A 13117-nucleotide genomic window follows, 5' to 3' on the forward strand; every position below is an offset into this window, starting at 1 on the left:
TAACTGTACTGTTAGTCCTTCAATTTCCTTTGTTAATATGGACTCTTTTGATCTAAATTGCTTTTGTTTTATAGATGAGTACTGAATTGCATGGCCTCTAAAGGCACACTTAAAAGTGTCCCATACAATAAGAGGATCTGCTGTACCTATGTTATGTCTGAAAAAGTCAGTTCTAAATTCTTCTGTCCTAGTTCTAACAATTTATCATCTAGTAGACTTTCATTACATTTCCAATATCCTCGCCCACGTGGAAATTCTGTAAGAGTAATATATATGCCAATTATGTGATGATCCGACCGCATTCTGTCCCCTGTTGTCACGTCCTGACCAGAGTAAGAGGTTATTTTCTATGGTAGAGTAGGTCAGGGCGTGACAGGGGGTGTTTTGTGTTTCTCTATGTTTTGTACAGAGAAAAAAAAATGTATGAAATGTATGCATTCACTACTGGAAGTTGCTCTGGATAAGAACGTCTGCTAAATGACTTAAATGTAAATGTTGTATTTCTATGTTTAAGTTCTAGTTTTTCTATTTCTATGGTGTTTTTTTGGGTTGATCTCCAATTGGAGGCAGCTGGTCCTCGTTGTCTCCAATTGGAGATCATATTTGAGTAGGGGTTTTTCTTCCTGGGTTTTGTGGGTTATTATATTTTGAGTAGTGTTTGTTTCTCTCTGCGTCACAGTTTGTTGTTTTGTTAATTCAGTTATTTATGTATTGCAAAGTTTCACGGATTTAATAAAATGTGGAACTACAACCACACTGCACTTTGGTCTGCTCCTTTGGACAACCGTGACACCTGTCAACACTTTTTTAACTTTTGGTGCCAGAGAGAATGGCATAAGAAAGTAGTCAAGACGACTAGCTTGATTAAGCCTCCGCCATGTATATCTCACAGAATAACCCACCATCAAAGGACCAAGCTGCGTGCCCAGGAGCAACAGAAATGGACCTGGGAGGAAAATCTGGATGGAAAAGGACCCTGGAGGCAGGCTGGGGAGTATCGCTGTCCGAGGGAGGAGATTGGGGCAGCTAAAGCAGAGCGGCGTTATTATGAGGTGCTGTACAAACCACAAGGCAAGTGCGAGAGACAGCCCCAAAAAATTATTTGGGGGGGGCACATGGGGAGATTGGCAGAGTCAGGTTGGAGACCTGAGACAACTCCCCGTGCTTACTGTGGGGGGCGAGTGATTGAGCAAGCACCATGTTACGCTGAGATACGCACTGTGTAGCCAGTGCGCAGCTACAGCCCGGTGCGCTCGGTGCAAGCTCCTTACAGGGGCCGTGCTAGAGTTGGCATTCAGCCAGGAAGGAGTATGCCTGCTCAGCGTTCCTGGTCTCCGGTGCGTCTTCTCGGCCCAGGTTATCCTGCCCCAGCTCTACGCACGGTACCCTCAGTTCGCCAACACAAACCTGTGCAACCTGTCACAACGCCTCGCGCTTGTCAGGCTACGGTGGTTATCCAGCCAGAATGGGTTGTCCAGCCATAAGCTCCAGATCTCTGGTGCGCCTCCACGGCCCAGTATACCCTGTGCCTCCTCTACGCACTCGCCCTGAGGTGCGTGTCATCAGCCCGGTGCCACCTGTACCGGTCCCACGCATCAGACCTCCGGTGCGCCTCCACAGCCCAGTATGTCCTGTGCCTGCTCCTCGCACTCTCCCTCCAGTGCGCTTCCACAGGCAAGAACGTCCTGTGCCTCCTCTCTGCACTCGCCCTGAGGTGCGTCTCATCAGCCCGGTGCCACCTGTACCGGTCCCACGCATCAGGCTTCCAGTGCGACTCCACAGCCCAGTACGTCCTGTGCCTCCTCCCCGCACTCGACCTGAGGTGTGTGTTACCAGTCTGGTGCCACCTATGCCAGTCCCACGCATCAGACCTCCAGTGCGTATCCCCAGTCCGGAGCCTCCAGCGACACTCCCCAGTCCGGAGCCCCCAGCGACGCTCCCTAGTACAGAACCTCCTGAGACGGCCTGCAGCCCAGAACCTCCTGAGACGGCCTGCAGCCCAGAACCTCCTGAGACGGCCTGCAGCCCAGAACCTCCTGAGACGTTCTGTAGCCCAGAACCTCCAGCAATGATCTGCAGTCCGGTTCTTTTGACGACAATCCACAGTCCGGTGATAATAAAGCAGAAGGATCAACGGGTGGAGGGGGGATTACGCCCCGAACCGGAGCCACCACCTCTGCTGGAGGTTAAGGTTATGTGGACTGCATTTGAGCCACCAATAAACAGGAGTTAACCACCCTACCCTCCCTTTTGTTTTTGTTTGTTTTTGTTTAGGAGCATTCGGAGTCTGCACCTTTGGAGGGGGGAGGGGGGATACTGTCACGTCCTGACTATAGTAAGAGGTTATTTTCTATGGTAGAGTAGGTCAGGGCATGACAGGGGGTGTTTTGTTTTTTTCTATGTTTTGTATTTCTATGTTTAAGTTCTAGTTTTTCTATTTCGATGGTGTTTTTTTTAGGGTGATCTCCAATTGGAGGCAGCTGGTCCTCGTTGTCTCTAATTGGAGATCATATTTGAGTTGGGGTTTTTCTTCCTGGGTTTTGTGGGTTATTATATTTTGAGCAGTGTTTGTTTCTCTCTGCGTCACGGTTTGCTGTTTTGTTAATTCAGTTATTTATGTATTGCAAAGTTTCACGGATTTAATCAAATGTGGAACTACAACCACGCTGCACTTTGGTCTGCTCCTTTGGACAACCGTGACACCTGTCAACACTTTTTAAACTTTTGGTGCCAGAGAGAATGGCATAAGAAAGTAGTCAAGACGACTAGCTTGATTAAGCCTCCGCCATGTATATTTCACTAGGTCAAGGTATTTAAGTCTACATTTATCCACTAATTCCAATATATCCATGACATTCATGATTCCCGTAAGTGCCTGAGGGTGATAGTTTGTAGTGTGATTTCCTTTCTGGTCCATAGAGGTATTTAAGACTGTATTAAAATCTCCCACCATAATAATAGAGTCTAGTGTTGCTTGTAGAGTTGATCAATTCTTATATATATACTGCTCAAAAAAATAAAGGGAACACTTAAACAACACAATGTAACTCCAAGTCAATCACACTTCTATGAAATCAAACTGTCCACTTAGGAAGCAACACTGATTGACAATACATTTCACATGCTGTTGTGCAAATGGAATAGACAACAGTTGGAAATTATAGGCAATAAGCAAGACACCCCCAATAAAGGAGTGGTTCTGCAGGTGGAGACCACAGACCACTTCTCAGTTCCTATGCCTCCTGGCTGATGTTTTGGTCACTTTTGAATGCTGGCGGTGCTTTCACTCTAGTGGTAGCATGAGACGGTGTCTACAACCCACACAAGTGTCTCAGGTAGTGCAGCTCATCCAGGATGGCACATCAATGCGAGCTGTGGCAAGAAGGTTTGCTGTGTCTGTCAGCGTAGTGTCCAGAGCATGGAGGCGCTACCAGGAGACAGGCCAGTACATCAGGAGACGTGGAGGAGGCCGTAGGAGGGCAAAAACCCAGCAGCAGGACCGCTACCTCCGCCTTTGTGCAAGGAGGAGCAGGAGGAGCACTGCCAGAGCCCTGCAAAATGACCTCCAGCAGGCCACAAATGTGCATGTGTCTGCTCAAACGGTCAGAAACAGACTCCATGAGGGTGGTATGAGGGCCCGACGTCCACAGGTGGGGGTTGTGCTTACAGCCCAACACCGTGCAGGGTGTTTGGCATTTGCCAGAGAACACCAAGATTGGCAAATTCACCACTGGCGCCCTGTGCTCTTCACAGATGAAAGCAGGTTCACACTGAGCACGTGACAGACGTGACAGAGTCTGGAGAAGCCGTGGAGAATGTTCTGCTGCCTGCAACATCCTCCAGCATGACCGGTTTGGCGGTGGGTCAGTCATGGTGTGGGGTGGCATTTCTTTGGGGGGCTGCACAGCCCTCCATGTGTTCGCCAGAGGTAGCCTGACTGCCATTAGGTACCGAGATGAGATCCTCAGACCCCTTGTGAGACCATATGCTGGTGCGGTTGGCCCTGGGTTCCTCCTAATGCAAGACAATGCTAGACCTCATGTGGCTGGAGTGTGTCAGCAGTTCCTGCAAGAGGAAGGCATTGATGCTATGGACTGGCCCGCACATTCCCCAGACCTGAATCCAATTGAGCCCATCTGGGACATCATGTCTCGCTCCATCCACCAACTCCATCCACCAACTGTCCAGGAGTTGGCGGATGCTTTAGTCCAGGTCTGGGAGGAGATCCCTCAGGAGACCATCCGCCACCTCATCAGGAGCATGCCCAGGCGTTGTAGGGAGGTCATACAGGCACGTGGAGGCCACACACACTACTGAGCCTCATTTTGACTTGTTTTAAGGACATTACATCAAAGTTGGATCAGCCTGTAGTGTGGTTTTCCACTTTAATTTTGAGTGTGACTCCAAATCCAGACCTCCATGGGTTGATAAATTGGATTTCCATTGATTATTTTTGTGTGATTTTGTTGTCAGCACATTCAACTATGTAAAGAAAAAAGTATTTCATAAGATTATTTCTTTCATTCAGATCTAGGATGTGTTGTTTAAGTGTTCCCTTTATTTTTTTGAGCAGTGTATTTTCAAAGAAGCTTGGATCATCATTATTCGGACCGTATAGGTTAATAAGCCATATCTGTTTATTGTCCAATAACATGTTTAAAATAATCCATCTACCTTGATAATATGTTTGGACAATTTGCACATTTGGATCAAAATTACTGTTAATTAAAGCCTTTTGAATTTCTTTGCCCATGGGAGAAATATATTTCACCCCCCCAGTTCTTTTTCCACAAAACTTCATCTAAAATTGTTGAATGGGTTTCCTGTAAACAATAGATATTATATTCCTTCTCTTTTAACCAGGTAAATACTGATCGTATTTTCTTATCTGCTAGGCCATTACAATTGTAACTGGCTATACTTATTTCACCACTTACCATAATGAGACACAACTTTAAATTATTTTTATGAAAATATGTTTGTAAACGTACCATTAAAAAGTAACATGATGATTGAGTGTCTATATAGCTGTACCATGATATTTGCATTGCTACTAAGTAAACCTCCAATTGGTCCCTACTATTCCACCCGCTAAAAGCCTTCCTCATCCCAATGCCCGGCAGACCACCCTCGATCCCCCGTATCCCATAGCCCTGAACAGACTGGGATCCATCCTTCGAAAAGAGCACACAGTACCATTTACCGAATTGAAGTAAATCAATTGCCAAATGTATTTCCATCGCCCTCACTTCGATTTGTATTATATATAGCTGTGGATCATCCTCTATTGTCCCTAACATCTTTTACTCCTTCGCAACAGTTGTGAGATACACACATACACCCACACACACTCAACCCTTTCCCCCCACACAACCATAAGCTCACATTCTCAACAGTTGCACCATCCCAGAGCCCAACTCAAGAAAGGTCTTGATTTACAAATGCATTTACAGTTGCAGCTGCATTAGAAGGTCTGCAAGACCGTGCAAAAAAATGGGCAGAAATTTAGAGATTTTATTAACCATTGTCACATCCTAGATGATGGAGGTCAAATGTACACCTTTTCCCTGAAACACCCACATCTTTCGAATTTCGAAAGGGGAGGGGACATTCGGCCCATGGACTTGCGGTGGGTGGTTCTGTAACGGCCGTCTGAAGGAGTAGACCAAGGCGCAGCGTGTTGAGTGGGGTCTTAAAACCTCTTACATCTAGACGTTCCGCTAGCGGAACACCTGCTCCAATATCCAATGATAGGCGTGGCGCGAATTACAAATTCCTCAAAAATACATGTCAAAAATGTTATAAAATAATTTGCATTTTAATGATGGAAATAAGTATTTGACCCCATCTCAACCAGAAAGATTTCTGGCTCCCAGGAGTCTTTTATACAGGTAACAAGCTGAGATTAGGAGCACACTCTTAAAGGGAGTGCTCCTAATCTCAGTTTGTTACCTGTATAAAAGACACCTGTCCACAGAAGCAATCAATCATCAGATTCCAAACTCTCCACCATGGCCAAGACCAAAAAGCTCTCCAAGGATGTCAGGGACAAGATTGTAGACCTACACAAGGCTGGAATGGGCTACAAGACCATCGCCAAGCAGCTTGTTGAGAAGGTGACAACAGTTGGTGCGATTATTCGCAAATGGAAGAAACACAAAAGAACTGTCAATTTCCCTCGGCCTGGGGCTCCATGCAAGATCTCACCTTGTGAAGTTGCAATGATCATGAGAACGGTGAGGAATCAGCCCAGAACTACACGGGAGGATCTTATCAATGATCTCAAGGCAGCTGGGACCATAGTCACCAAGAAAACAATTGGTAACACACTACGCCATGAAAGACTGAAAACCTGCTGCACCCGCAAGGTCCCCCTGCTCAAGAAAGCACATATACATGCCCGTCTGAAGTTTGCCAATGAACATCTGAATGATTCAGAGGACAACTGGGTGAAAGTGTTGTGGTCAGATGAGACCTAGAAAATCATTGAAAATTACAAGAATAGCTAAGTTGAACAACAAAATGTCACCATTACAGTATATACATGTCCTAATCACTGACTACAGTACTGTATCTACAGTATTCTCAATATTGACAAGAATGATATCTATTAATTCACAAGACCGCTTAAGAACAGTGCTTCACAAGGATAAGATTGTACAGACAACAGCATTCCATCGCCACGAATATGTTCTAATATTCTTTACCCATAACAGTCTAAACCCTGTCTTAGCCAGGGGAGGGGGTTTTACTAAGTTATATGGAATTGTTTTAAGAAGGTCATACAAAGGATCATTCAGCTATTTGATTTTGAATTTTAACCTGTTATGGCTAGGGGGCAGTATTTTCACGGCTGGATAAAAAACGTACCCGATTTAATCTGGTTACTACTCCTGCCCAGTAACTAGAATTTGCATATAATTATTGGCTTTGGATAGAAAACACTCCAAAGTTTCTAAAACTGTTTGAATGGTGTCTGTGAGTATAACAGAACTCAAATGGCAGGTCAAAACCTGAGAGATTCCTTTACAGGAAGTGGCCTGTCTGACCATTTCTTGAACTTCTTTGCCATCTCTATCTTTTACAAAGGATCTCTGCTCTAACGTGACACTTCCTACGTCGTCCATAGGCGCTCAGAGCCCGGGAAAAACCTGAATGTCGTCATCCCAGCCCCAGGCTGAAACACATTATCGCCTTTCTCAAGTGGCCGATCAAGGGACTGTGGGCTTAGGCGCGTGCCCTGGCCGTTTTTGCTAAACCAACATTTATTTACAGTCCTGGTCATTCCGAAGACAACTTTTTTATTGGTGTGCTAAACTTGCCGGGTGTCTAAATAGCTAGCCCGTGATGCCTGGGCTATGTACTTAGAATATTGCAAAATGTGCTTTCACCAAAAAGCTATTTTAAAATCGGACATATCGAGTGCATAGAGGAGTTCTGTATCTATAATTCTTAAAATAATTGTTATGCTTTTTGTGAACGTTTATCGTGAGTAATTTAGTAAATTGTTAGCAAATTCCCCGGAAGTTTGCGGGGGGTATGCTAGTTCTGAACGTCACATGCTAATGTAAAAAGCTGTTTTTTGATATAAATATGAACTTGATTGAACAAAACATGCATGTATTGTATAACATAATGTCCTAGGTGTGTCATCTGATGAAGATCATCAAAGGTTAGTGCTGCATTTAGCTGTCTTCTGGGTTTTTGTGACATTATATGCTAGCTTGAAAAATGGGTGTCTGATTATTTCTGGCTTGGTACTCTGCTGACATAATCTAATGTTTTGCTTTCGCTGTAAAGCCTTTTTGAAATCGGACAGTGTGGTTAGATAAAGGAGAGTCTTGTCTTTAAAATGCTATGAAATAGTCATATGTTTGAAAAATTGAAGTTTTTGTATTTTTGAGGAATTTGTAATTCGCGCCACGCCTATCATTGGATATTGGAGCAGGTGTTCCGCTAGCGGAACGTCTAGATGTAAGAGGTTAAGACCCCACTCAACACGCTGCGCCTTGGTCTACTCCTTCAGACAGCCGTTACAGAACCACCCACCACAAGAAGACCAAGCAGCGTGGTATGGAGGAACAGAGGGTTATGGACTCCTGGACTTGGGAGATAATCCTGGATGGGGCAGGACCCTGGACAACGCCTGGGGAGTACCGGCCGTCCGCAGTGGGAGATCGAGGCAGCTAAAGTGGAACGCCGATACTGGGAGAAACAGGCAAATCAACAAGGCAGGCACGAGAGGCAGCCCAAATGTTTTTTTTTGGGGGGGGGGTGCACAGGCAATAGACCTGAGCCAACTCCCCGTGCTTACCATGGGGAGCGGTTGACGTGGGGAGCACCGTGCTATGCGGAAGTGCGCACGGTCTCGCCCATCCGCATGCCCAGTCCGGTGCGGTCGATACCAGCCCCCCGCAAGTGCTGTGCTAGAGTGGGCATCCAGCCAGGGAGAAGTGCGCCGGCGCAGCACATCTGGCCACCTGTGCGTCTCCTAGGTCCAGCCTACCCTGCGCCTGCTCTACGCACGGCAGCCCTCAATCTCCAGCACAGCCCAGTTTGCCCTGAGCCAGGGCTTCACCCGTGCCGGGTTACAGTGACAACTCAGCCAGGATGGGTTGTGCAGGCCGTGCGCTCCAGACCTCCAGTGCGTCTCCAGGACCCGGTCTATCCGGTGCCTGCTCCCAGAGCCAGGCCTCCTGCATGTCTCCCCAGCCTGGTGAGTCCTGTGCCTGCACCCAGAGCCAGGCCTCCTGCAAGTCTCCCCAGCCTGGTGAATCCTGTGCCTGCTCCCGGAGCCAGGCCTCCTGCATGTCTCTCCAGCCTGGTGAATCCTGTGCCTGCTCCCAGAGCCAGGCCTCCTGCATGTCTCCCCAGTCTGGTGAGTCCTGTGCCTGAGTTGCCCGCCAGTCCGGAGCTGCCAGAGTTGCCCGCCAGTCCGGAGCTGCCAGAGTCGCCCGCCTGTCCGGAGCTGCCAGAGTCGCCCGCCTGTCCGGAGCTGCCAGAGTCGCCCGCCTGTCCGGAGCTGCCAGAGTCGCCCGCCTGTCCGGAGCTGCCAGAGTCGCCCGCCTGTCCGGAGCCGACAGCGAGGGTCCCCACTCCAGAGGCGCCACCAAAGTGGGGTGAGCCAGTGGTGGAGCGGGGTTTGTGTCCCCCCTCCTGAGCCACCTCCGTAGGGGGGAGGATTGGGAAGGGGGGGGGTGTTGCACAAGAACCGTCGTTGACTGTGGCCAGCCTCCCTTCCCTCCCTTTAGGTCTGGAGTTGTTTTTGTGTTTTTTTTTTGTTTGAGGTGCATTTCGGTGTCTGCACCTTTGGGGGGGTACTGTCACGTCCTGACCAGTAAGGGGTCAGTTTGTTATTATAGTTTGGTCAGGGCGTGGCAGGGGGTGTATGTTTTGTGGTTTTTGGGTTGATCTATGTTATTCTATTTCCATGTTTAAATATCTAGTTTTTCTGTTTCTATGTTGGAATTGTTTGGGGTTGGTCTCTAATTGAATCAGCTGAATCTCATTGCCTCTGATTAGAGACCATATTTATGTAGGGGTTTTCTCATTGTGTTTTGTGGGGGGTTATTTTATGTTTAGTTCATGTTAACCTGACAGAACTGCTGGCTGTCGTTTTCTTGTTTTGTTTATAGTGTGTCAGTATAATAAATACAAATATGAGCACTCAACACGCTATGCCTTGGTCTACTTTTTCAGACGGCCGTTACACTATTAGCCCATACAAACGCATTGAATAACTTACTACATGGAACAACATATAGTCCTGCATAAAAATCTAAAGGAAGTTTATTTTGAAGTGTCTGAGATATAAATACATATTTTTTCACCCATATTTATTTAACCCCTTATTTTTGGCACTAAACAGTCTCCATACTTCCATACATTTTCTTCAACGTACCGAGGGACCTTCAGACGAGTCTTGTAAGGCCTGTGGACAACCAACATGTACGTGTTCGTGACAGTCTCATCCTTCCATAGAGGGGTCATAATAGTTTATAGGCCAAACTGTTCAGACAATACAGATGATTTTGTCAGAAGGCCGATTTTTGTGATGTCTCATGGTCTGACAAACACCGTTCTAGCTCTGTCTCCTTTCACCACAGATGCGATTTTTGGGATGCTGTGAATTGAGAAGCATCCAATGCCAAAAAAAACAGATATAGCTAGCTCAAACTGGCATATTTTTATGCAGACAAATGTTACATGTAAAGTGTTAAAAAATGTGCACAATTGAAATCATGTGAAAATGTGTTTTTGTTCAAAAACACGTTTTCAGGTGATTTCACATGTGAAATGTCATGTGAAATGTCACATGTGAAATGTGACATGTTCTAAAAACATGTTTTCACATGTTTTCATGTCAATCACAATGGACTTGGATACTTTTTGACCCGTTCTGCAAATTAACTTGGCATTACTCACTTGCAATTGCATTTAAACTTATAGGATACTTTTGATGCGCTTATGGCACAAACTGTAAAAAAAAAAGTCCTGTAATTTTATAATACGTTACCGGCTACTGAGTCGTCATGAAAATAGTGAAAACAACTTTTAATGTATTTCTACAGCTAAACTGTATTTTGTCAGTAAACTTACAAAAATGTACTATATTCAGGAAGTAGACAGAAATTCAAACACTATTTTCAATGCCATGAAATTAGGAACTTTCTGAATTGACTGGAACTTAAATGCAATTGACCTCAACATTGGTTCACACACTTGGGATGCAACCACACCTGGGATTTGATCTCACAACCTCTTAGATGACAGCAATCTGATTTTCCTGTTTCACAAGTGTGGTGAGTCTCGTGTGGCTCAGTTGGTAGAGCATGGTGTTTGCAACGCCAGGGTTGTGGGTTTGATTCCCACGGGGGACCAGTACGGAGAAAAAATGTATGAAATGTATGCATTCACTACTGTAACTCGCTCTGGATAAGAGCGTCTGCTAAATGACTAAAATGTAAATGGTGATGACAGTGATTGGCCACAGATTTATTGGCAAGAATACGTTTATGCACTTTGCTTAAAGTTGCCCGGAATCAAGTCAATAATTGTGCGAATATAATTGTGCGACAACACCAACTAAGAAGTAGCAGTGCTCAGGGTCACTTGACATTAAGGCCTAATTTCAATCAGATACGGTGTAAACACATGATAGCGTTAGAGCTGTTAAGTGCCCTAGAGCTGTCAAATTGGTGAGTGGGAGCTCGTGTGGTCATTGTCACGAAGCCACACTCATCCTACTCGAGTTAAAGTTCAGAACAAGAAAGTGTAGGCTGTAGAGAAATAAGGATGCTCAAATTGAAAATCATTAAAGAGGATTTCTATCAGTTTTATCGAGGTGTAGATTACATTCCAGTGTTTCAACTTGTAAACAAGACTGCATGAGATTTCTCTTAAATCGAGTAAAATGGTACAGTTTTTCTACCCATGATAACATAACATTTAAAGTGGGGGCTCATTAGCATATTTGGGGGCATGCTTTAAAATATTTTGTATTAGTGCCAACCATCAATGGAAATGTTGTATCAGATTAAGTGGTTTTATCATTTTTGACATTTTCAGTTCCAGTCTTTGTTACTGTGCATCTTTCAGTAGCTTAATTGCAGCTGGTTCACAAGAAGTTAACGTTTGCATTTCAATAACTTACTGTCAACTAGTTACATGTGGGTTATTTTTCAAATCACAACTTACTGTAGCTGATCCATCACACTCACAGACCTAATAGTCAGGTATCACAATTACAAGCTATAAATAAAATATGTGGTTGTTGTATCACATGTACTTACGTTAGCCTCTAACAAGGCTGCAGAACTGACAGTGTAAAAGCTTAATGCTTATGAACAGAACAATTTAATTGGGATGACATCCCCTCTTATGGGAGACCAAAAAGAGCTGGCTGAAAGCCACATCTAGAATAAGCCATGCCTGCAATCTTCTGTTAGGCTACTGCTGCCAATCAGCAAGTGAGGTGCATGTTGTCAACAGTTGAATCAGTGAAGACAGTAGGTTACTGGATAGATTGTTAGTGGCCACTAGTGTCCTGTAAGTTACTGGCAACATTTTGCGAGTAAGTTTTTGAGACTTTACAATATCTAACTGACAAGCGATTGCGATTGCGTCGTCTGTTGACCTATTGGGGCGGTAAGTGGTAAGCAAATTGGAGTGGGTGTAGGGTGTCAGGTAGGCCGGAGGTGATATGATCCTTGACTAGTCTCTCAAAGCACTTCATGATGACGGACGTGAGTGCTACGGGGCGATAGTCGTTTAGCTCAGTTACCTTAGCTTTCTTGGGAACAGGAACAATGGTGTGAGGGTTAACACGTCTGCATGCGCAGACCAGCTGGCTGGTGTTTTTACGGACATATTCAATCAATCCCTATCATGCTTCAAGAGGGCCACCATTGTTCCTGGTGCCACTGCAGAAACATTGATGCACTCCCAACCAAGATGTCGCAAGTTATTTTATACTTCAAGTGTCCTTGAGTACTGCTAGTTTTATGTTGGTGGTGATAATTGGACTGTTATTTACTTGATTCTGGGCATCTTTTAGCATGGTTGCCAATAAGGCTGTGGCATTATCTCTTTCATGCTCAAACATCTTTTGGTGTAGCTGCAGTGTAGCAGGACACTTCAGGCTGCTAGCGACCAAGAGGTTATGAGTTGAAATTACATTTAAGGCCGATTCCAAATTGTGGTCACAGTACAAGATTTTACAATAATTGAAGTCAGAATACTATTTACTGCAACTTTAGGCAAAGTGCAGAAATGTATTTGTGCCAATCTACAGTATCTCCACAGACCTGGTGGCACAGCAGCAACTTCAGGTAGCTAGTAACCCAGAAGTTGAATCCCAAGTAATCAGCGTACAGCAGCATACTGTCCGTTAACATTAACACCTGCATTTTACTGTAACTAGTTCTAGATTTAGCAGATTATTGATGCAACTAGACAAAGCCTGCAGGGGACCATGACTGTTTAAATTGAATTAATGTCAATTATTTTCGAAATGACATTTGACACATGGGTTTTTATGTGCTCCAATGTTGTCACGTTTATTGTCATGATGTCACATGTTGAAATGTTCCTCTCCTATGTTGTCCCATTTATTTCA

The sequence above is a fragment of the Salmo salar genome, chromosome ssa17, assembly GCF_905237065.1.
Source record: "Salmo salar chromosome ssa17, Ssal_v3.1, whole genome shotgun sequence".
Lineage (NCBI taxonomy): Eukaryota > Metazoa > Chordata > Actinopteri > Salmoniformes > Salmonidae > Salmo > Salmo salar.